Source organism: Nerophis ophidion, linkage group LG19, assembly GCF_033978795.1.
Source record: "Nerophis ophidion isolate RoL-2023_Sa linkage group LG19, RoL_Noph_v1.0, whole genome shotgun sequence".
Lineage (NCBI taxonomy): Eukaryota > Metazoa > Chordata > Actinopteri > Syngnathiformes > Syngnathidae > Nerophis > Nerophis ophidion.
This window is the reverse complement of record NC_084629.1, coordinates 37070223-37093591: the sequence shown is the minus strand read 5'-3', so window position 1 is coordinate 37093591 and position 23369 is coordinate 37070223. Positions and strand designations below refer to the sequence as shown.

Sequence of the window (23369 nt, the reverse complement as noted above, 5' to 3'; positions counted from 1 at the left end):
AGAATAAAAATATACTGTCACTTCTGGACTATAAGTCGCACCCACCAAATGCCGAAAGAAAAATACAATTCCCGCATATAAGCCACATCCACTAAATGCTAAAAGAAAATGTACAATTCCTGCATATAAGCCGCAACCACTAAATGCTAAAAGAAAAATACAATTCTCGCGTATAAGCCGCAACCACCAAATACCAAAAGAAAAATACGATTCCCGCATATAAGCCGCACCCACTGAATGCTAGAAGAAAAAATACATTTCCCACATACAAGCCCCAACCACTAAATGCTAAAAGAAAAATACAATGCCCGCATATAAGCCGCAACCACTAAATGCTAAAAGAAAAATATGATTCCCGCATATAAGCCGCACCCACTAAATGCTAAAAGAAATATAAAACTCCTGCATATAAACCGCACCCACTAAAATGCTAAAAGAAAATTACGATTCCCGCATATAAGCCGCACCCACCAAATTCTAAAAGAAAAATACAATTCCCGCATATAAGCCGCACCCACTAAATGCTAAAAGAAAAAGAAAATTCCCGCATATAAACCGCAACCACTAAATGCTAAAAGAAAAATACGATTCCCGCATATAAGCCGCATCCACTAAATGCCAAAAGAAAAATACAATTGCCGCATATAAGCCGCACCCACTAAATGCTAAAAAAAATACAATTGCCGCATATAAACCGCACCCACTAAATGCTAAAAGAAAAATACAATTCCCGCATATAATCCACAGCCACTAAATGCTTAAAGAAAAAATAAAATTCCCGTATATAAGCTGCAACCATTAAATGCTAAAAGAAAAAATTCAATTCCCGCATATGAGCCGCAACCACTAAATGCTAAAAGAAAAAATACAATTTCCGCATATAAGCTGGACCCGACTACAAGCCGCACTCACTAAATGCTAGAATAAAAATATACTGTCTCTTCTGGACTAAAAGCCGCACCCACCAAATGCTAAAAGAAAAATAGAATTCCCGCATATAAGCCGCAACCACTAAATGCTAAAAGAAACATACAATTCCCGCATATAAGCCCCAACCACTAAATACTAAAAGAAAAACAAAATTCCCGCATATAAGCCGCACCCATTAAATGCGAAAAGAAAAATACAATTCCCGCATATAAGCCCCAACCACTAAATGCTAAAAGAAAAATACAATTCCCGCATATAAGCCGCACCCACTAAATGCTAAAAGAAAAAATACAATTCCCGCATATAAACTGGACCAGAATACAAGCCGCACTCACTAAATGCTAGAATAAAAATATACTGTCACTTCTGGACTATAAGCCCCAACCACTAAATGCTAAAAGAAAAATACAATTCCCGCATATAAGCCGCACCCACTAAAAGCTAAAAGAAAAAATACAATTCCCGCATATAAACTGGACCAGACTACAAGCCGCACTCACTAAATGCTAGAATAAAAATATACTGTCACTTCTGGACTAAAAGCCGCACCCACCAAATGCTAAAAGAAAAATAGAATTCCCGCATATAAGCCGCAACCACTAAATGCTAAAAGAAACATACAATTCCCGCATATAAGCCCCAACCACTAAATACTAAAAGAAAAACAAAATTCCCGCATATAAGCCGCACCCATTAAATGTTAAAAGAAAAATACAATTCCCGCATATAAGCCCCAACCACTAAATGCTAAAAGAAAAATACAATTCCCGCATATAAGCCGCACCCACTAAATGCTAAAAGAAAAAATACAATTCCCGCATATAAACTGGACCAGACTACAAGCCGCACTCACTAAATGCTAGAATAAAAATATACTGTCACTTCTGGACTATAAGCCCCAACCACTAAATGCTAAAAGAAAAATACAATTCCCGCATATAAGCCGCACCCACTAAAAGCTAAAAGAAAAAATACAATTCCCGCATATAAACTGGGCCAGACTACAAGCCGCACTCACTAAATGCTAGAATAAAAATATGCTGTCACTTCTGGACTATAAGCCCCAACCACTAAATGCTAAAAGAAAAATACAATTCCCGCATATAAGCCGCACCCACTAAAAGCTAAAAGAAAAAATACAATTCCCGCATATAAACTGGACCAGACTACAAGCCGCACTCACTAAATGCTAGAATAAAAATATACTGTCACTTCTGGACTAAAAGCCGCACCCACCAAATGCTAAAAGAAAAATAGAATTCCCGCATATAAGCCGCAACCACTAAATGCTAAAAGAAACATACAATTCCCGCATATAAGCCCCAACCACTAAATACTAAAAGAAAAACAAAATTCCCGCATATAAGCCGCACCCATTAAATGTTAAAAGAAAAATACAATTCCCGCATATAAGCCCCAACCACTAAATGCTAAAAGAAAAATACAATTCCCGCATATAAGCCGCACCCACTAAATGCTAAAAGAAAAAATACAATTCCCGCATATAAACTGGACCAGACTACAAGCCGCACTCACTAAATGCTAGAATAAAAATATACTGTCACTTCTGGACTATAAGCCCCAACCACTAAATGCTAAAAGAAAAATACAATTCCCGCATATAAGCCGCACCCACTAAAAGCTAAAAGAAAAAATACAATTCCCGCATATAAACTGGGCCAGACTACAAGCCGCACTCACTAAATGCTAGAATAAAAATATGCTGTCACTTCTGGACTATAAGCCCCAACCACTAAATGCTAAAAGAAAAATACAATTCCCGCATATAAGCCGCACCCACTAAAAGCTAAAAGAAAAAATACAATTCCCGCATATAAACTGGACCAGACTACAAGCCGCACTCACTAAATGCTAGAATAAAAATATACTGTCACTTCTGGACTATAAGCCGCAACCACTAAATGCTAAAAGAAACATACAATTCCCGCATATAAGCCGCACCCACTAAATGCTAAAAGAAAAATACAATTCCCGCATATAAGCCGCACCCACTAAATGCTGAAAGAAAAATACAATTCCCCCATATAAGCCGCATCCACTAAATGCTAAAAGAAAAAATACAACTCCCGCATATAAACTGGGCCAGACTACAAGCTGCACTCATTAAATGCTAGAATAAAAATATACTGTCACTTCTGGACTATAAGCCGCACCCACCAAATGCTAAAAGAAAAATACAATTCCTGCATATAAGCCGCAACCACTAAATGCTAAAAGAAACATACAATTCCCGCATACAAGCCCCAACCACTAAATGCTAGAAGAAAAATACAATTCCCGCATATAAACCGCACCCACTAAATACTGACAGTAAAATACAATTCTTGCATATTAGCCGCATCCACTAAATGCTAAAAGAAAAAATACAATTCCCGCATATAAGCCGCATCCACTAAATGCTAAAAGAAAAATACAATCCCCCATATAAGCCGCTACCACTAAATGCTAAAAGAAAAATACAATCCCCCATATAAGCCGCAACCACTAAATGCTAAAAGAAACATACAATTCCCGCATATAAGCCGCACCCACTAAATGCTAAAAGAAAAATACAATTCCCGCATATAAGCTGCACCTACTAAATGCCAAAAGAAAAATACAATTCCCGCGTATAAGCCGCAGACCCTAATTGCCAAAAGAAAAATACGATTCCCGCATATAAGCTGCACCTACTAAATGCCAAAAGAAAAATACGATTCCCGCACATAAGCCGCACCCACGCATGCAAAAAAAAAAATTCCCGCATATAAACCGCACCCACAAAATACTAAAATAAAAATACAATTCCCACATATAAGCCGCACCCACTAAATGCTAAAAGAAAAATACGATTCCCGCACATAAGCCGCACCTACGAATGCTAAAAAAACAATTCCCGCATATAAGCCGCATCCACCAAATGCCGAAAGAAAATTACAATTCCCGCATATAAGCCGCACCCACTAAACGCTAAAAGAAAAAAACAATTCCCGCATATAAGCCGCACCCACTAAATGCTAAAAGAAAAATACAATTCCCGCATATAAGCCGCATCCACTAAATGCTAAAAGAAAAAATACAATTTTCGCATATAAGCTGGACCAGACTACAAGCTGCACTCACTAAATGCTAGAATAAAAACATACTGTCACTTTTGGACTGAGTCGCACCCACCGAATGCTAAAAGAAAAATAAAATTCCCGCATTTAAGCCGCACCCACTAAATGCTAAAAGAAAAATACAATTCCCGCATATAAGCCGCAACCACTAAATACTAAAAGAAAAATAAAATTACCGCATATAAGCCCCAACCACTAAATGCTAAAAGAAAAATACAATTACCGCATATAAGCCGCACCCACTAAATACTGACAGTAAAATACAATTCTTGCATATTAGCCGCATCCACTAAATGCTAAAAGAAAAAAATACAATTCCCGCATATAAGCCGCATCCACTAAATGCTAAAAGAAAAATACAATTCTAAGGTCTGCTACGCTACTGTATTTTAATGTTGTCACTATGGTGGTACTTGATGAATACTTAGGTCTACTACATTACTGTATTTAATGATGTCATTATGGTTGTACTTATTGAATACTTGGGTCTACTACACTACTGTATTTAATCTTATGGTGGTACTTAGTGAGGAAAGTTAGTGAAACACTATAGTAGTGTGTACGGGAAGTGAACCTGCACCCCCCCCCCCACACACACACACAATTACAACAACGAACACGAAGTAATACTACAGCATACACACAAGGTACTACTACAACACACACACAAAAAAAGTAGTACTACAAAATTCATACAACGTACTACTACAACAAAAACACACAAAATACTACTACAACATACACACAGAAAGTACTACTACAGCATACACACAAGGTACTACAACAACATACACACAAAGAGTACTACTACAACAAAATACAAACACAAAGTACTACTACAACAACATACACACAAAGTACTACTACAAAAAAATACAAACACAAGGTACTACTACAACAACATACACACACAAAGTACTACTACAGTGTACACACAAGGTACTACAACAACTTACACAAACAAAGTACTACTACAACAACATACACAGACAAAGTACTACTACAGCATACACACCAGGTACTACAACAACATACACACAAGGTACTACAACAACTTACACAAACAAAGTACTACTACAACAAGATAAACAAACAAAGTACTACTACAGCATACACACCAGGTACTACAACAATATACACACACACAAAGTACTACTACAGTGTACACACAAGGTACTACAACAACTTACACAAACAAAGTACTACTACAACAACATACACACACAAAGTACTACTACAGCATACACACCAGGTACTAGAACAATATACACACACAAAGTACTATTACAGTGTACACACAAGGTACTACAACAACATACACACACTACTACAGCATACACACAAGGTACTACTACAACAACATACACACACAAGGTACTACTACAGCATACACACAAGGTACTACTACAACAACATACACACACAAGGTACTACTACAGCATACACACAAGGTACTACTACAACAACATACACACACAAGGTACTAATACAGCATACACACAAGGTACTACAAAAACAACATACACACACAAGGGACTACTACAACAACACACACACAAAGTACTACTACAGCGTACACAAAAGGTACCACAACAACATACACACACAAAGTACTACTACAACAACATACACACACAAAGTACTTCTACAACAACATACACACAAGGTACTACAACAACAACAAACACACACAAAGTACGACAACAACATACACACCCAAAGTACTACAACAACATACACACAGAGTACTACTACAACATACACACACAAAGTACTACAACAACAACAAACACACACAAAGTACGACAGCTATACACACACAAAGTACTACAACAACATACACACACAAAGTACTACAACAACATACACACAGAGTACTACTACAACATACACACACAAAGTACTACTACAACATACACACAAAGTACTACAACATACACAGTAGTACAACAACACAGACACACAAGATCCAATTAGATAATGTATTTCTGCACATAAACACTTGGGTGCTCATATGTATGTGCCTCCACTTCGACAGTGTCTTCTCCCCGTCATTGTAGTTGTAGAGGTAGTTTTTATCTTCCATAGCGAGTCTACTGACAGATGTAATTTAGAAGTGTGCACTACTTTGTAATAGAGATGGCAAGAGTGGAAGACACATGTGCATGTAGGAGCCAGTCTGTCCCACAACAAGAGGATAGAGAAACAGAAACAAGTCAGACTACAATGGCGGACTCGCGCAAAGCACTTTGGGTAAATTCCTACCATATATGGACATTCTGCTGACGTCACACTTGGGGAAAGGTTTTGACGTCTGTGTCGAGTTCTACAGGTGAGCTTTGATGTTGTTATGACGTCTGTGTCGAGTGCTACAGGTGAGCTTTGATGTTGTTATGACGTCTGTGTCGAGTGCTACAGGTGAGCTTTGATGTTGTTATGACGTCTGTGTCGAGTGCTACAGGTGAGCTTTGATGTTGTTATGACGTCTGTGTCGAGTGCTACAGGTGAGCTTTGATGTTGTTATGACGTCTGTGTCGAGTGCTACAGGTGAGCTTTGATGTTGTTATGACGTCTGTGTCGAGTGCTACAGGTGAGCTTTGATGTTGTTATAACGTCTGTGTCGAGTGCTACAGGTGAGCTTTGATGTTGTTATGACGTCTGTGTCGAGTGCTACAGGTGAGCTTTGATGTTGTTATGACGTCTGTGTCGAGTGCTACAGGTGAGCTTTGATGTTGTTATGACGTCTGTGTCGAGTCCTACGGGTGGGTTTCAAATCAGGAGTGTGGTTATACTTTTATAAATGCACGATAAAACTAGACAAACTTACAACTAGACTAAACTTCTAGACAACAAAACAGGACAACGCTGCGACAAAAGAAGCAAACAGTGCAACAAAACAAGCACATATTTTAACAAAACAAGCAAAAATTAAAACAAGACAACAAAACAATGCAACATTACAACAAAACAAGACGACATTACGACAAAACAACATTGCAATAAAACAAGACAACATTACAACAAAACAAGACAACATGACGAAAAAACAACCAAGCATTACGACAAAACAAGACAACAAACAGTATAACAAAACAACACAACATTACGACAAAGCAACACAACATTGCAACAAAACAAGACGACATTACGACAAAAGAAGACAACATTAAGACAAAACAAAAAACGTTACAAAAAACAAGACAAAATTATGACAAAAAAGACAACATTAAGACAAAACACCTAAACATTATGACAAAACAAACAATGTTACAACAAAACAAGACAACATTACGACAAAACATGATGACAAAACCTTGCGACAAAAGAAGCACATATTTTGACAAAAGAAGCAAATATTAAGACACAACAAGACAACAGCACAACAAAACAAGACAATAGTACAACACAAGACAACATTACAACAAAACAACATTAAGACAAACCAACACAACACTACACCAAAACAAGACAACATTAGAACTAAACAAGACGACATTGCGACAAAATAAGACGACATTACGACAAAACAACATTACAACAAAACAAGAGAATGTTACAAGAAAACAACATTACATTGAAACAAGACAACGTTACAACAAAACAAGACAACATTACGACAAAACAACACTACAATAAAACAAGACAACGTTACAACAAAACAAGACAACATGACAAACGCAACCAAGCATTAAGACAAAACAAGACAACAGTACAACAAAAGAACACAACATTATGACAAAACACAACATTGCAACAAAACAAGACGACATTATGACAAACCAAGACAACATTGAGACGAACCAACACAACACTACAGCAAAACAAGACACTATTACGGCAAAACAAGACGACATTGCAACAAAACAATTTTACAACAAAACAAGACAACGTTACAACAAAACAACATTACAATGAAACAAGACAACGTTACAACAAAACAACATTACAATGAAACAAGACAACGTTACAACAAGACGACATTACGACAAAACATTACAATGAAACAAGATAACGTTACAACAAGACGACATTACAACAAAACAACATTAAGACAAAACAAAAAAAACGTTACATAAAACAAGACAACATTATGACAAAAAGGACAACATTCACACAAAACAACCAAAACAAACAATGTTACAACAAAATAAGACAACATTACGACAAAACATGACAACAAAAGTAGCAGATATAACGACAGAAGTAAATATCAAGACAAAACAAGCAAACACTACAACAAAATAAGACAACAGCACAACAAAACAAGAAAACAGTACAACAAAACAACAGTACAACAAAACATTACGACAAAAAAAAAAACATTACGACAAAACAAGACAACATTAAGACAAACCAACACAACACTACAGCAAAACAAGACACCATTACGACAAAACACTACAACATTACAACAAAACAAGATTACAACAAAATGACATTACAACAAAACAGTACAACAAAATAAGCAAATAGTTTGACAAAAGAAGCAAACACTAGGACAAAACAAGCAAACACTATGACAAAACAAGCAAACACTATGACAAAACAAGCAAACACTATGACAAAACAAGCAAACATTACGACAAAGCAAGCGATCATTGACAAAACAAGTCAACAATACGACAAAACAAGCAAATAATACGACAACGCAAGCTAACATTAATACAAAACAAGCTAACATTACGACAAGGCAAGCAATCATTTGAGAACACAAGCACACTTTACAACAAAACAAGCTAACATTAAGACAAAACAACCAAACATTACGACAAAACAAGACAACATTTTGACAAGACAACAAAAAGTACGACAAAACAAGCAAACATCACAACCTGTGCCTTGCAGAGACACAACACTACTTTTACTAGAAATGTTGTTTTGATGTGCACCCTGGCCAAGTTGACCACAACACAAAGATAACAGTAGAAAACACAACACAAAGATAACAGTATAAAACACAACACAACACAAAGATAACAGTGTAAAACACAACACAAATGAGTGACACAGCAGTCGTGTGTGATCAAACAACGTTGTCAAGCTATTGTGCGTTCATAAAAACTGCTGTGGACAGAGTGTGTGGACTAGGAAGATGGAGGCATGTTGTCAGCGTGCAATGTAACAAGTAGAAAGTATTTGGCACTCACAAGGAAGCAAGAAACAAAAGGAAACAGAAGACTCAGCGTCTGTGTGAGAGGAAGACTGCAGGAGGGACACAGGTGCAACTGAACACAAGTAATTCAAGGAGGAACAGGTGTGCTGACAAAGTGAAGGTGCAGCAGAACACAAGAGAGCAAACAGGAAACACTTACAAAACAAGAGCACCGGGACAGGAAGTGGTTCCGAACCCAAACATGAGCAGACTGTCAGTGATGTGAAGACATGTGAACAGACAGGAAGTCAATAGTGCCAAACAAATACATACACATTAGTGAATACATACATATGTACTCTAGAATACATGACAACAAAACAAAACAAAATTATGAGAAAACAAGACCACATTACAACAAAACAAAACGACATTACGACAAAACAAGACAACAATACAACAAAACAAAACGACATTACGACAAAACAAGACAACAATAAGACAAAAAAACCACGCATTACAACACAAGACAACATTACAACAAAACAAAACGACATTACGACAAAACAAGACAACAATAAGACAAAACAACCACGCATTACAACACAAGACAACATTACAACAAAACAAGACAACATTAGAACAAAACAAGACAACATTACAACAAAACAAGACAACATTACAACAAAACAAGACAACATTAAGACAAAACAACCAAGCATTACAACAAAACAATGTTACAACAAAACAACACAACATTACGACAAAACAAGACAACAGTACAACAAAACAAGACAACATTACAAAAAACAAGACAACATTACGACAAAACAGGACATCACGGCAAAACAAGACAACGTTACAACAAAACAAGACAACATTAAAACAAAACAAGACAACATGAAGACAACACAACCAAGCATTAAAACAAAACAATGTTACAACAAAACAACACGACATTACGACAAAACAAGACAACAGTACAACAAAACAAGACAACATTACAAAAAACAAGACGACATTAGGACAAAACAGGACATCACGGCAAAACAAGACAACGTTACAACAAAACAAGACGACATTACAACAAAACAAGACAACATTAAGACAACACAACCAAGCATTACAACAAACCAAAACAACGTTACATCAAAATAACATGACATTACGACAGAACAAGCCAATTGTACAACAAAACAAGACAATATTACAACAAAACAAGACAACCAATATTACAACAAAACAAGACAAAATTACGACAAAACAAGACATCACAGCAAAACAAGACAACGTTACAACAAAACAATACGACATTACAACAAAACAAGACAACATTACGACAAAACAAGACAACATTACGACAAAACAGGACATCACGGCAAAACAAGACAACGTTACAACAAAACAAGACAACATTAAAACAAAACAAGACAACATGAAGACAACACAACCAAGCATTACATCAAAACAATGTTACAACAAAACAACACGACATTACCACAAAACAAGACAACAGTACAACAAAACAAGACAACATTACAAAAAACAAGACGACATTAGGACAAAACAGGACATCACGGCAAAACAAGACAACGTTACAACAAAACAAGACGACATTACAACAAAACAAGACAACATTAAGACAACACAACCAAGCATTACAACAAACCAAAACAACGTTACATCAAAACAACATGACATTACGACAGAACAAGCCAATTGTACAACAAAACAAGACAATATTACAACAAAACAAGACAACCAATATTACAACAAAACAAGACAAAATTACGACAAAACAAGACATCACAGCAAAACAAGACAACGTTACAACAAAACAAGACGACATTACAACAAAACAAGACAACATTAAGACAACACAACCAAGCATTACAGCAAACCAAAACAACGTTACAACAAAACAACATGACATTACGACCAAACAAGCCAACAGTACAACAAAACAAGACAATATTACAACAAAACAAGACAACATTACGACAAAACAAGACATCGCGGCAAAACAAGACAATATTACAACAAAACAAGACGGCATTACAACAAAACAAGACAACATTAAGACAACACAACCAAGCATTACAACAAAACAAAGTTACAACAAAACAACATGACATTACGAAAAAAAGACAACAGTACAACAAAACAAGACAACATTACGATAAAACAAGACAACATTACAACAAAACAAGACAACATTACAACAAAACAAGACACATTTTGACGAAACAAGACATTAAGACAAACAAGACAATGTTGCAACAAAACAATAAAACAAGACAACATAACAACAAAACAAGACATTACAATGAAACAAGACATTAAAACAAAACAAGACAACGTTACAACAAAAAAGACAAAATTACGACAAGACAATACAACACAATAACATTACAACAAAACAAGACAATGTTACAACAAAACAAGACAAAATTATAAAAAAAACTAGACGTTAGGACAAAACAACCAAGCATTATGATAAAACAAGACAAACTTAAGACGAACCAACCAAGCATTACGACAAACCAAAACAATGTTAAAACAACCAAGCATTACGACAAACCAAAACAATGTTAAAACAACCAAGCATTACGACAAACCAAAACAATGTTAAAACAAAACAGGACGGCATTAGGACAAAGCGAGACAAAATTACGACAAAAGAAGACAACATTATAACAAAACAATATTACAACAAAACAAGACCAAATTACAACAAAACTATACGTTATGACAAAACTAGACAACATTACAACAAATAAGACATTACGACAAAACAAGACACCATTATGACAAAACTAGACAACATTAAAACAAAACAAGACAACATTACGAGAAAACAAGACAACATTACAACAAAACAAGACAACGTTACAACAAAACAAGACAACGTTACAACAAAACAAGACAAAGTTACAACAAAACAAGACAATGCTACGACAAAACAAGACAACGTTATGACAAAACAAGACAATATTATAACAAAACAAGACAATACTATAACAAACCAAGACAGCATTACAACAAAACAACATTAGAACAAAACAAGACAACGTTACAACAAAAATAGACAACATTACAACAAAACAAGACAACATTACAACAAAACTAGACAACGCTACGACAAAACAAGACAGCATTACAACAAAACAAGACAACGTTACAACAAAACAAGACAACATTACAACAAAACTCGACAACGCTACAACAAAACAAGACAACGGTACAACAAAACAAGACAACATTAAGACAAAACAAGACAACAGTATGACAAAACTAAACAACATTACAACAAAACTAGACAACATTACGACAAATTCCCAAAAAGTGTGTTCGCCTCTGCGCGTGTACGCACACAATGGGATCATTGTGTCGTGTTATTGTAAATTGTATTTATTGGCATGTTTACAAAATAAATAGTGCAGCCAGGAAGTGCACAGGAAGCATCAGGAAAGCTTAGCATGTTCTGAACGGAGCAAAAAAATTAATAAAAAATGGACAATGACCCAGCATCTTAAGCACCCTGATTGGCAACCAGGAACAGGTGATGCACAATCAGCGACAGGTGAGGAAGCCATCGCTCTGACACAAGTCGCGGCAAAAAGGAAATGAACAAAAATCAGAGTGTTGGACAGGAAATTAAACAAAATATCAGAAAATGTGAGGTCATGAAAGTACAAATATTGTTCTTTTCGTTTATTGCTGCTGAAAAAAAAACTGGACTTGTGATCTCATATTCGATATTTTGATGTGCGAGGAGGTTCTGTATGATCCCACTGTCATGTTTTATTCTTGGCCGAATAACAATAAAATAGTCCTACACACGTAAAGGCAAATGCACTTTTTGGAATTGTGTCCATCATTCACAATCCTTATGTAAGACCAGAACACGTGTTTTTATTTCTATGCATTCTAGATCGTGAATAAACACTAGCAAGAGTCAGGTAACAATCGAGCCAATGGAATTCACTTTATTCCGCCAATAAAGCGCTCTAAAAACCTCCAAAACCAGCATCAATGTTTATATACATACTGAAAGTATATATGTAGTATCTATTAACATACATAATAACATGTAATATTTACATATGTTCATCATGCAGTATCTAGTAACATTCATAATAACATGTAATATTTACATATGTTGATCATGCTGTGAGTATATATATGTAGTATCTAATAACATTCATAATAACATGTGATATTTACATATTTCGATCATGCTGTAAGTATATTTGTAGTATCTATTAACATGCATAATGACATGTAATATTTACATATTTCGATCATTCTGTAAGTATATTTATAGTATCTAGTAATAATTGTCACGTCTATGGGATCATGTTTTGTTTTTGTCATGTTTGGTTTTATTTTTTGGGAAAATCAGTTCCTGTTCCTGCACTTCCTTGTTTGTCTTATTACCATAGCAACTCATTAGTTTTCACCTTGTCCTCATGTCACACCCCTGTCCTCATGTCTCACACCTGTTTGCACTTATCATAGCTATAATTTAAACCTGTAGTTGCCAGGTGGTCAGCTTGGCGACTTTACACATACTTCCTTCATGCCATGCCATGCTGTTTAATCCCTCCTGCCCATGCCACGTAAGTGTTTTGGTTTGTTTTGTTCTGCCTTTGTACCTTGTTGGTTTTCATAGTCTCGCTTTTTACCGCCATTGTGCGCGGCTTTTGTTTGCCTTTTTTTTGTAGTTTATTAGTGTATAAATAAAGATGTACTTTCACTCGCGGCTTGCTCGTGCCAACTTTCCTTTGCATCGGAAAAACAAACCATCCCATAGTCCAAGTCCTGACAATAATAACATGTAATATTTACATATTTTGATCATAATGTGAGTATATATGCAGTATCTATTAACATTCATAAAAACTTGTAATATTTACATATTTTGATCATGCTGTAAATATATATGTAGTATCTAGTAACATTCATAATAACATGTAATATTTACATATTTTGATCAAGCTTTAATTATATATGCAGTTTTAGTAACATTCATAAAAACTTGTAATATTTACATATTTTGATCATGCTGTAAGTATATATGTAGTATCCAGTAACATGCATAATAACCATGTAATATTTACATATTTTGATCATGCTTTAATTATATATGCAGTATCTAGTAACATTCATAAAAACTTGTAATATTTACATATTTTGATCATGCTGTAAGTACATATGTAGTATCTAGTAACATGCATAATAACATGTATTATTTACATATTTTGATCATGCTGTAAGTATATATGTAGTATCTAGTAACATTCATAATAACATGTAATATTTAAATATTTTGATCATGCTTTAATTATATATGCAGTTTTAGTAACATTCATAACAACTTGTAATATTTACATATTTTGATCATGCTGTAAGTATATATGTAGTATCTAGTAACATGCATAATAACATGTCATATTTACATATTTTGATCGCGGTGTAAGTGTATATGTAGTATCTAGTAACATTCATAATAACATGTAATATCTACAAATGTAGATCATGCTGTAAGAATGTATGTAGCATCTTGTAAGATTCATAATAACATGTAATATTTGCATATTATGATCATGCTGTAAATATATGTGTAGTATTTAATAACGTTCATAATAACATGTAATATTTAAATATTTTCATCAGGCTGTAAGGGTATATGTAGTATCTAGTAACATTCACAATAACATGTAATATTTACATATTTTGATCATTTTAAGCATATGCAACATGTCAATTTCACATTTCCTATAACAACATTACTAACCATGGCATGTTCTTCTGTGGTAACACTTGTAATAACAATATCGCTAAAATGATCCACTATATGATCCACAATGTTTTGACTGTATGATCCACTATGGGATCCGCTGTATCATTCACTGTTATTCACTATATGATCACTATACGATCAACTATGTGATCCACTATATGATCCAGTATGCAATAAACTATATGATTCGCTATGTGACACACTATGTATTACAATATGTGATCAACTAAATATGATCCATTATAGTATGCAAAAGGTAATCAACTAAACGATCCATAATCGGAGACACTACCTGGTCCACTATGCAATTCACTATGTGATCCGTTACATTATTCACTAAGTAATAAACTTAGCGATCCACTTTGTGATCCACTATATGATCCACGTTGTGATCCTCTATGTGATTAACTTTGTAATCCACAATATGATCCACTATATTATTCACTAGGTAATCAACCTATTCAGCCACTATGTTCCATTATACGATCAAGTTAATGATCCACTATGTGATCCACTATATTATTCACTAGGTAATCAACTTAATGATCCCCTATTTGGTCCACTATACAATTTGCTATGTGATCCGCTATATTTTCCACTAAGTAATCAACTTAATGATCCACTTCGTGATCCATTATATGATCCACTTTGTGATCCTCTATGTGATCGACTTTGTAATCCACAATATGATCCACTATACTATTCACTAGGTAACCATCCTGTTCACTCACTATGGCCCACTATACGATCAAGTTAATGATCCACTATGTGATCCACTATATTATTCCCTTGGTAATCAACTTAATGATCCCCTATTTGGTCCACTATATAATTTGCTATGTGATCCGCTATATTGTTCACTAAGTAATCAACTTAATGATCGACTTTGTAATACACTATATGATCCACTATATTATTCACCAGGTAACCAACCTATTCACCCACCATGGTCCACTATATAATCAACTTAATGAAGCACTATGTGATCCGCTATGTGATCCACATTATGATAAACCTAATGATCCACTATGTGATCTACTATGCGATCCACCATATAAGCTATGTTGTGACCTGCTATATAATTCCCTATGTGATCCACTTTGAGATCTACTATATCATTAATTAGGTAACCAACCTATTCACCCACTATGTTCCACTATATGATCAACTTAATGAACCCCTATGTGATCCACTATATGATCAACTCAATGATCCACTATGTGATCCACCTTGGGATCCGCTATGTTATTAATGAGGTAACCAACCTATTCACCCACTATGTGATCCACTACATGATCAACTTAATAAACCACTATGTGATCCACTATATGATCAACTCAACGATCCACTATGTGATCCACTTTGCGATCCACCATTTGAGCTACATTGTGATCAGCTATATAATCCACTATGTGATCCACTCTTTTATCCACTGTGATTCACTTTGTGATCCACCATAAGATCGACCTTACGATTCACTTTATGATCCGTCATATGATCCACTTTGCAACTCACATTATGATCCACCACATGATCCACTATGTGATCCACCATAAGATCCACCGTATGGTCCACTTTATGATCCGCTATATGATCCACTTTGCAACTCACATTATGATCCACTATGTGATCCACTACATGATCCACTATGTGATCCACCGTATGGCCCACTTTATGATCCGCTATGTGATCCACCTTGCAACTCACGATACGATCCACTATGCGGTCCACTATATGATCCACTCCACGATCCACTGTGTGATCCACTTTGTGATACACTATATGATCCACTATGCGATCCACCATATGAGCTACATTGTGATCTGCTATATAATCCACTATGTGATCCACTCTATGATCTACTATGATCCACTTTGTGATCCACCATAAGATCCCCGCACGATTGACTTTTAGATCTGTTATATGATCCAATTTGCAACTCACAGCATGATCCACTATGCGATCCACTATGCAACCCACTACATGATCCACTGCACAATCCACTCTGTGATCCACCATAAGATCCACCGAATGGTTTACTTTATGATCAGCTATATGATCAACTTTTCAACTCACAGTATGATCCACCATGTGATCCACTATATGATCCACTGTGTGATCCACTATATGATCCACTGTGATCCACTATATGATCCACTTTGCAACTCACCGCATGATCCACTATGCGATCCTCCATATGAGCTACATTGTGATCTGCTATATAATCCACTATGTGAACCAGTATATGATCCACTGTGATCAACCATAAGATCCACCATATGATTCATTTTATGATCCGTTATATGATCCACTTTGCAACTCACACTATGATCCACCACATGATCCACTGTATGATCCACCGTGTCATCCACCATAAGATCCACCGTATGATCCACTTTATGAGCCGCTGTAAGATCCACTTTGTAACTCACAGTATGATCCACTATATGATCCACTCCATGATCCACAGTGTGATCCACTTTGTGATCTACTTTGCAACTCACCGTATGACCCACTATGCGATCCACCATATGAGCTACATTGCGATCTGCTATATAATCCACTACGTGATCCACTGTGATCCCCTTTGTGATCACCATAAGATCCACTGTATGATTCACTTCATGATCCGTTATTTGATTCACTCTGTAACTCACATTATGATCCACTATGCGATCCAATATGCGATCCACAACATGATCCACTGTGTGATGCACTTTGTGATTCACCATATGATCCACTATAAGATCCACCATATAAGCTACATTGTGATCTGCTACGCATATAATCCACTATGTGATCAACAATATGATCCACTGTGATCCACCATAAGATCCACCGTACGATTCACTATATGATCCGTTATATGATCCACTTTGCAACTCACATAATGATCCACTATGCGATCCACTATATGATCCACTCCACGATCCACTGTGTGATCCACTATATAATACACTTTGCAACTCATCGTATGATCCAATGTGCGATCCACCATATGAGCTACATTGTGATCTGCTATATAATCCACTGTGATCCACTTTGTGATCCACCATAAAATCCACCGTACGATTCACTTTATGATCCGTTATATGATCCACTTTTCAACTCACATTATGATCCACTATGCGATCCACTGCACGATCAACTGTGTGATCCACTATAAGATCCACCGTATGGGCCACTTTATGATCCGCTATATGATCCACTTAGCAACTCACGGTATGATCCACTATGCGATCCACTATATGATCAACTCCACGATCCACTGTGTTATCCACTATATGATCCACTTCGCAAATCACAGCATGCGGTCCACTGCACGACCCACCGTGTGATCCACTTCATGATCCGCTACATGATCCACTTTGCAACCCACTGCATGATTCACCATGTGATCCACTATGTGGCCACCCTTTGATCCACTACATGATCCACTTTGTGCGCCGCTATATAATCCACTATGCGATCCACTAAATTGTTCACCAGCCAATCAACATATTTATCCACCTATGTGATCCACTCTAGGATCCACCTTGTGATCCACTATATGATCCGCGTTTCGACCCACTAGATCAGGGGTGTCAGAGTCAAATACAGAGTGGGCCAACATTTAAAAGTGAACAAAGCCGTGGGCCAAGGTTGAACAAATGAACATTTTAATAAGGACCCAAACAAGTTTTGCATTGAAAATTGAACAAGCAAGACTTATATAACTTTATAGTGACATGCAAAATCCAGTTTCAAACAATAATAATAACAATTAAAAAATATCAATGGCATATCAAATACAACTTTAATAAAAATTGAGTGCCTCTTTTCTATTTGCAGCCTTCTCAGGTAAACATCAAAATGAACTTTTTCCACAGGCTAATAAAAAATGTGAAAATAAAATAACAATAATTAATGAATCAAACATTCAAGCCTTTAAGTAGCAAGAGAAAATGCATGAATAAAACGTTAATTATTGCTCAGTTTGCTACACTGGTTTGCTTGAACAATGAATATGGAACAAACAACACTTATACAACTTAATAGTGCAAAATCAACATTCAAAAAACAAACGAAAAAAATTGTAAAATAAATACAATTTAAATAAAACATGTAATGCCTCTTTTCTATTTGCAGCATTCTGAGGTAAATGTCAGCATTAAATTTTTCCACAGGCTAATAAATCTTAAAATAAAATAATAATGAGATGAGTGGGGTTGGTGGTGGCGGGCGGGGTTAGGTGGTAGTCAGTGCTGCAAGGGGTTCTGGGTATTTGTTCTGTTGTGGTTGTGTTTATGTTGTGTTACGGTGTGGATGTTCTCCCGAAATGTGTTTTGCCATTCTTGTTTGGTGTGGGTTCACAGTGTGGCGCATATTTGTAACAGTGTTAAAGTTGTTTATACGGCCACCCTCAGTCTGACCTGTATGGCTGTTGAGCAAGTATGATTGGCATTCACTTAAGTGTGTGTATAAGTCACATATGTCATGTGACTTGGCCGGCATGCTGTTTGTATGGAGGAAAAGCGGACGTGACAACATATTGTAGACAACGCTAAAGGCAGTGCCTTTATAGTACTGGCGGGCCAGCTGTAATGTTAATTTGATATTGCCTCAAGGGCCAAATGAAATTTTACTGCGGGTCAAAATTGGCCCGCGGGCCAGAGTTTGACACCCATGATCTAGTGCATGGGTGTCAAACTCTGACCCGTGGGCCAAATTTGGCCCATGAGTTTGACATCCATGATCTAGTGCATGGGTGTCAAACTCTGACCCGTGGGCCAATTTTGGCCCGCCGTGAATTTTCATTTGGCCCTTGAGGCAATATCAAATTAACATTAGAGCTGGCGGTGTAGCTGTAACACCGCATTCACCGCTAATACTCATACTTGCTAACCCTCACCCCCCGATTTTCCAAGGAGACTCCCAAATTTCAGTGCCCCTCCCGAAAATCCCCAGGGGGCAACCATTCTCCCAAATTTCTCCCGATTCCCACCTGGACAACAATATTGGGGGCGTGCCTTAAAAGCACTGCCTCAAACGTCCTCTAAAACCTTTCGTCACGTCCGCTTTTCCTACGTAGAAACAGCGTGCCGGCCTAGTCACATGATATATCTGGCTTTTACACACACAAGCTAATGCAATGCAAGCTTGGTCAACAGCCATACAGGTCACACTGAGGGTGGCCGTATAAACAACTTTAAGACTGTTACAAATATGCGCCGCACTGTGAATCAACAATAAACCATCAAATTTTGGCAGAACATCCGCACTGTAACACAATACAAACACAACAGAATCAATACACAGAATCCCTTGCAGCACTACCTCTTCCTGGACGCTACAATATAAAAATGTATTATCAGCCCGTGGGAGAAGTTTATTTTAATGTTTACCTGAGAAGGCTGCAAATAGAAAAGAGGCATTCATTTCTTTCTAAATTTGATTTGATATGCCATTGCTATTTTTAAATTATTAGTATTATTATTTGAAACTCGATTTTGCATGTCACTATAAAGTCATATAAGTCTCGCTTGTTCAATATTCAATGCAAAACTTATTTGGGTCCCTATTAAAAGTTTAATTTGTTCAACTTTGGCCCGCGGCTTTGTTCAGTTTTAAATTTTAGCCCACTTATTTGAGTTTGACACCCCTGTACTAGATCAGGGGTAGGGAACCTATGGCTCTAGAGCCAGAGGTGGCTCTTTTGATGACTACATATGGCTCTCAGATAATTAGATTTATATAGCGCTTTTCTCTAGTGACTCAAAGCGCTTTACAAAGTGATATCCAATATCTAAGTTACATTTAAACCAGTGTGGGTGGCACTGGGGGGCAGGTGTGTAAAATGTCTTGCCCAAGGACACAACGGCAGTGACTAGGATGGCGGAAGAGGGAATCGAACCTGGAACCCTCAGGTTGCTAGCACGGCCACTCTACCAACCGAGCTATGCCGAGTAACCGTGTAATACTCTTCCATATCAGTAGGTGGCAGTCGGTAGATAATTGCTTTGTAGATGTGGGAAACAGCGGGAGGCAGAGTGCAGGTAAAAAGGTGTCTAATGCTTAAACCCAATTTATTGTACCATATGTCCCGGCAAGAAATCTGCGTTCAAAGGACTCCGGCTTATTAGTGATTCCCAAAGCCCAAAAAAAGTCTGCGGCCTATAGAGCGTTTTCCGTTCGTGCTCCAGTACTCTGGAATGCCCTCCCGGTAACAATTCGAGATGCCACCTCAGTAGAAGCATTCAAGTCTCACCTTAAAACTCATCTGTATACTCTAGCCTTTAAATAGACTCCCTTTTTAGACCAGTTGATCTGCCGTTCCTTTTCTTTTTCTTCTATGTCCCACTCTCCCTTGTGGAGGGGGTCCGGTCCGATCCGGTGGCCATGTACTCCTCGCCTGTGTATCGGCTGGGGACATCTCTGCGCTGCTGATCAGCCTCCGCTTGGGATGGTTTCCTGCTGGCTCCGCTGTGAACGGGACTCTCGCTGCTGTGTTGGATCCGCTTCGGACTGGACTCTCGCGACTGTGTTGGATCCATTATGGATTGAACTTTCACAGTATCATGTTAGACCCGCTCGACATCCATTGCTTTCCTCCTCTCCAAGGTTCTCATAGTCATCATTGTCACCGACGTCCCACTGGGTGTGAGTTTTCCTTGCCCTTATGTGAGCCTACCGAGGATGTCGTAGTGGTTTGTGCAGCCCTTTGAGACACGAGTGATTTAGAGCTCCTATGGCTCTAGAGCAGGGGGTCGGGAACCTTTTTGGCTGAGACAGCCATGAAAGCCAATTATTTCAAAATGTATTTCCGTGAGAGCCATATAACATTTTTCAACACTGAATACAACTAAATTTGTACATTTTTAAATATGACCAACATTTGTAGTGTATAATAAGTCTTTTAACAACATTATTGTAAAATTAAACTAATAATACATATAATACTTCTTACCATTAATGCGACATCTTGAACAAGGTGCGTTAGAAAACGGATGGTTGGATTAAAATGCATGAGAATGTTTTATATTTTGAATGTTATTTTTGAAGCTGGGATTACCAGCGGGAGGCAGGGTGCAGGTAAAAAGGTGGTAGGGAACCTATGACTGCATCTGGCTCTCTCTACCACATTTTTACCTGCACCCTGCCTCCCGCTGTTTCCCACATCTACAAAGCAATAAGCTACCGACTGCCACCTACTGATATGGAGGAGAATTACACAGTTACTCGGCATAGCTCGGTCGGTAGAGTGGCCGTGCTAGCAACCTGAGGGTTCCAGGTTCGATTCCCTCTTCCGCCATCCTCGTCACTGCCCTTGCGTCCTTGGGCAAGGCACTTTACACACCTGCCCCCCAGTGCCACCCACACTGGTTTAAATGTAACTTAGATATTGGGTGTCACTTTGTAAAGCGCTTTGAGTCACTAGAGAAAAGTGCTATATAAAATATAATTCACAATCATCACCATCACCACAGGGCTGACTGACAAGACTCTCCGTGATGGTGGTGAGGTTGCAGCCAATCATCAGTTAGGAGGCATGAGAAGAAATGTTTGTGGAACTAAAGTGTGGGTGACGTGTAAATGAACCGTGGACGTTTAGTGAGGATCGCGTGTCAATCACTCCCAGCGCACCCACGGCTGCATATTCACCAGAGACAAGGGAGTGTATGCCAATAAAGAAGAAATGGACAGTTATGAATACTAAGGTGACTTTATTGAACCAGGTGCGTGGAAATACGTGCGTGGCTGTGACCGATAGGAATGAAAAAAAAAACAACAAAAAAACATGCAGTAATAATTAGCAGCTAATTAAGAATGTTGCGTTGACTAATTATTAAAGTGATGGAAAAAAAAAAGAACCAACAAATAAATCCACTCACCCTGCGTTTTGGTCCACGGGAGACGGTCTCGCATTCCTCGGATGTTCGCGTGCGTCCACGCGCCTCTTAGCGTCATCACGGCCGTGCACGGTGCGCGTGTGGCGGGGGAAGCGGGACACGCGCCGGCGTGAGCGCGCCGAGACGCGTGTCCGCGTGCACGGAGGAGGCACGCTCCTTATGCAATATTACAGTATACATTAAATCGTGTCAAATACTACATTCTATTAAATATTACATTGTATTAAATATTACATTTAATCAAATATTACATTCAAATAAATATTACATTTAATCAAATTTTACATTTAAATAAATATTACATTGAATTATATTCTACATTTAATAAAGATATTACAATATGTCAATTATTACATTTAATTAGATCCATCCATCCATCCATCCTCTTCCGCTTATCTGAGGTCGGGTCGCGGGGGCAACAGCCTAAGCAGAGAAACCCAGACTTCCCTCTCCCCAGCCACTTCGTCTAGCTCTTCCCGGGGGATCCCGAGGCGTTCCCAGTCCCAACATGTCCTGGGTTAAATATTACATTT

General features: G+C 37.4%; 1 protein-coding gene across 1 annotated transcript in view; it reads right to left on the bottom strand.

Annotated features, from left to right (window-relative positions):
• Window positions 1–22902, bottom strand: part of htr1fa (5-hydroxytryptamine (serotonin) receptor 1Fa) — a 136852-nt gene extending 113950 nt beyond the window's left edge. Inside the window, exon 1 of the mRNA XM_061878866.1 lies at window positions 22819–22902. The gene's annotated coding sequence lies outside the window, so the exon portion shown is untranslated. The remainder of the gene's footprint in view (window positions 1–22818) is intronic.
• Window positions 22903–23369: the final 467 nt, after the last annotated feature.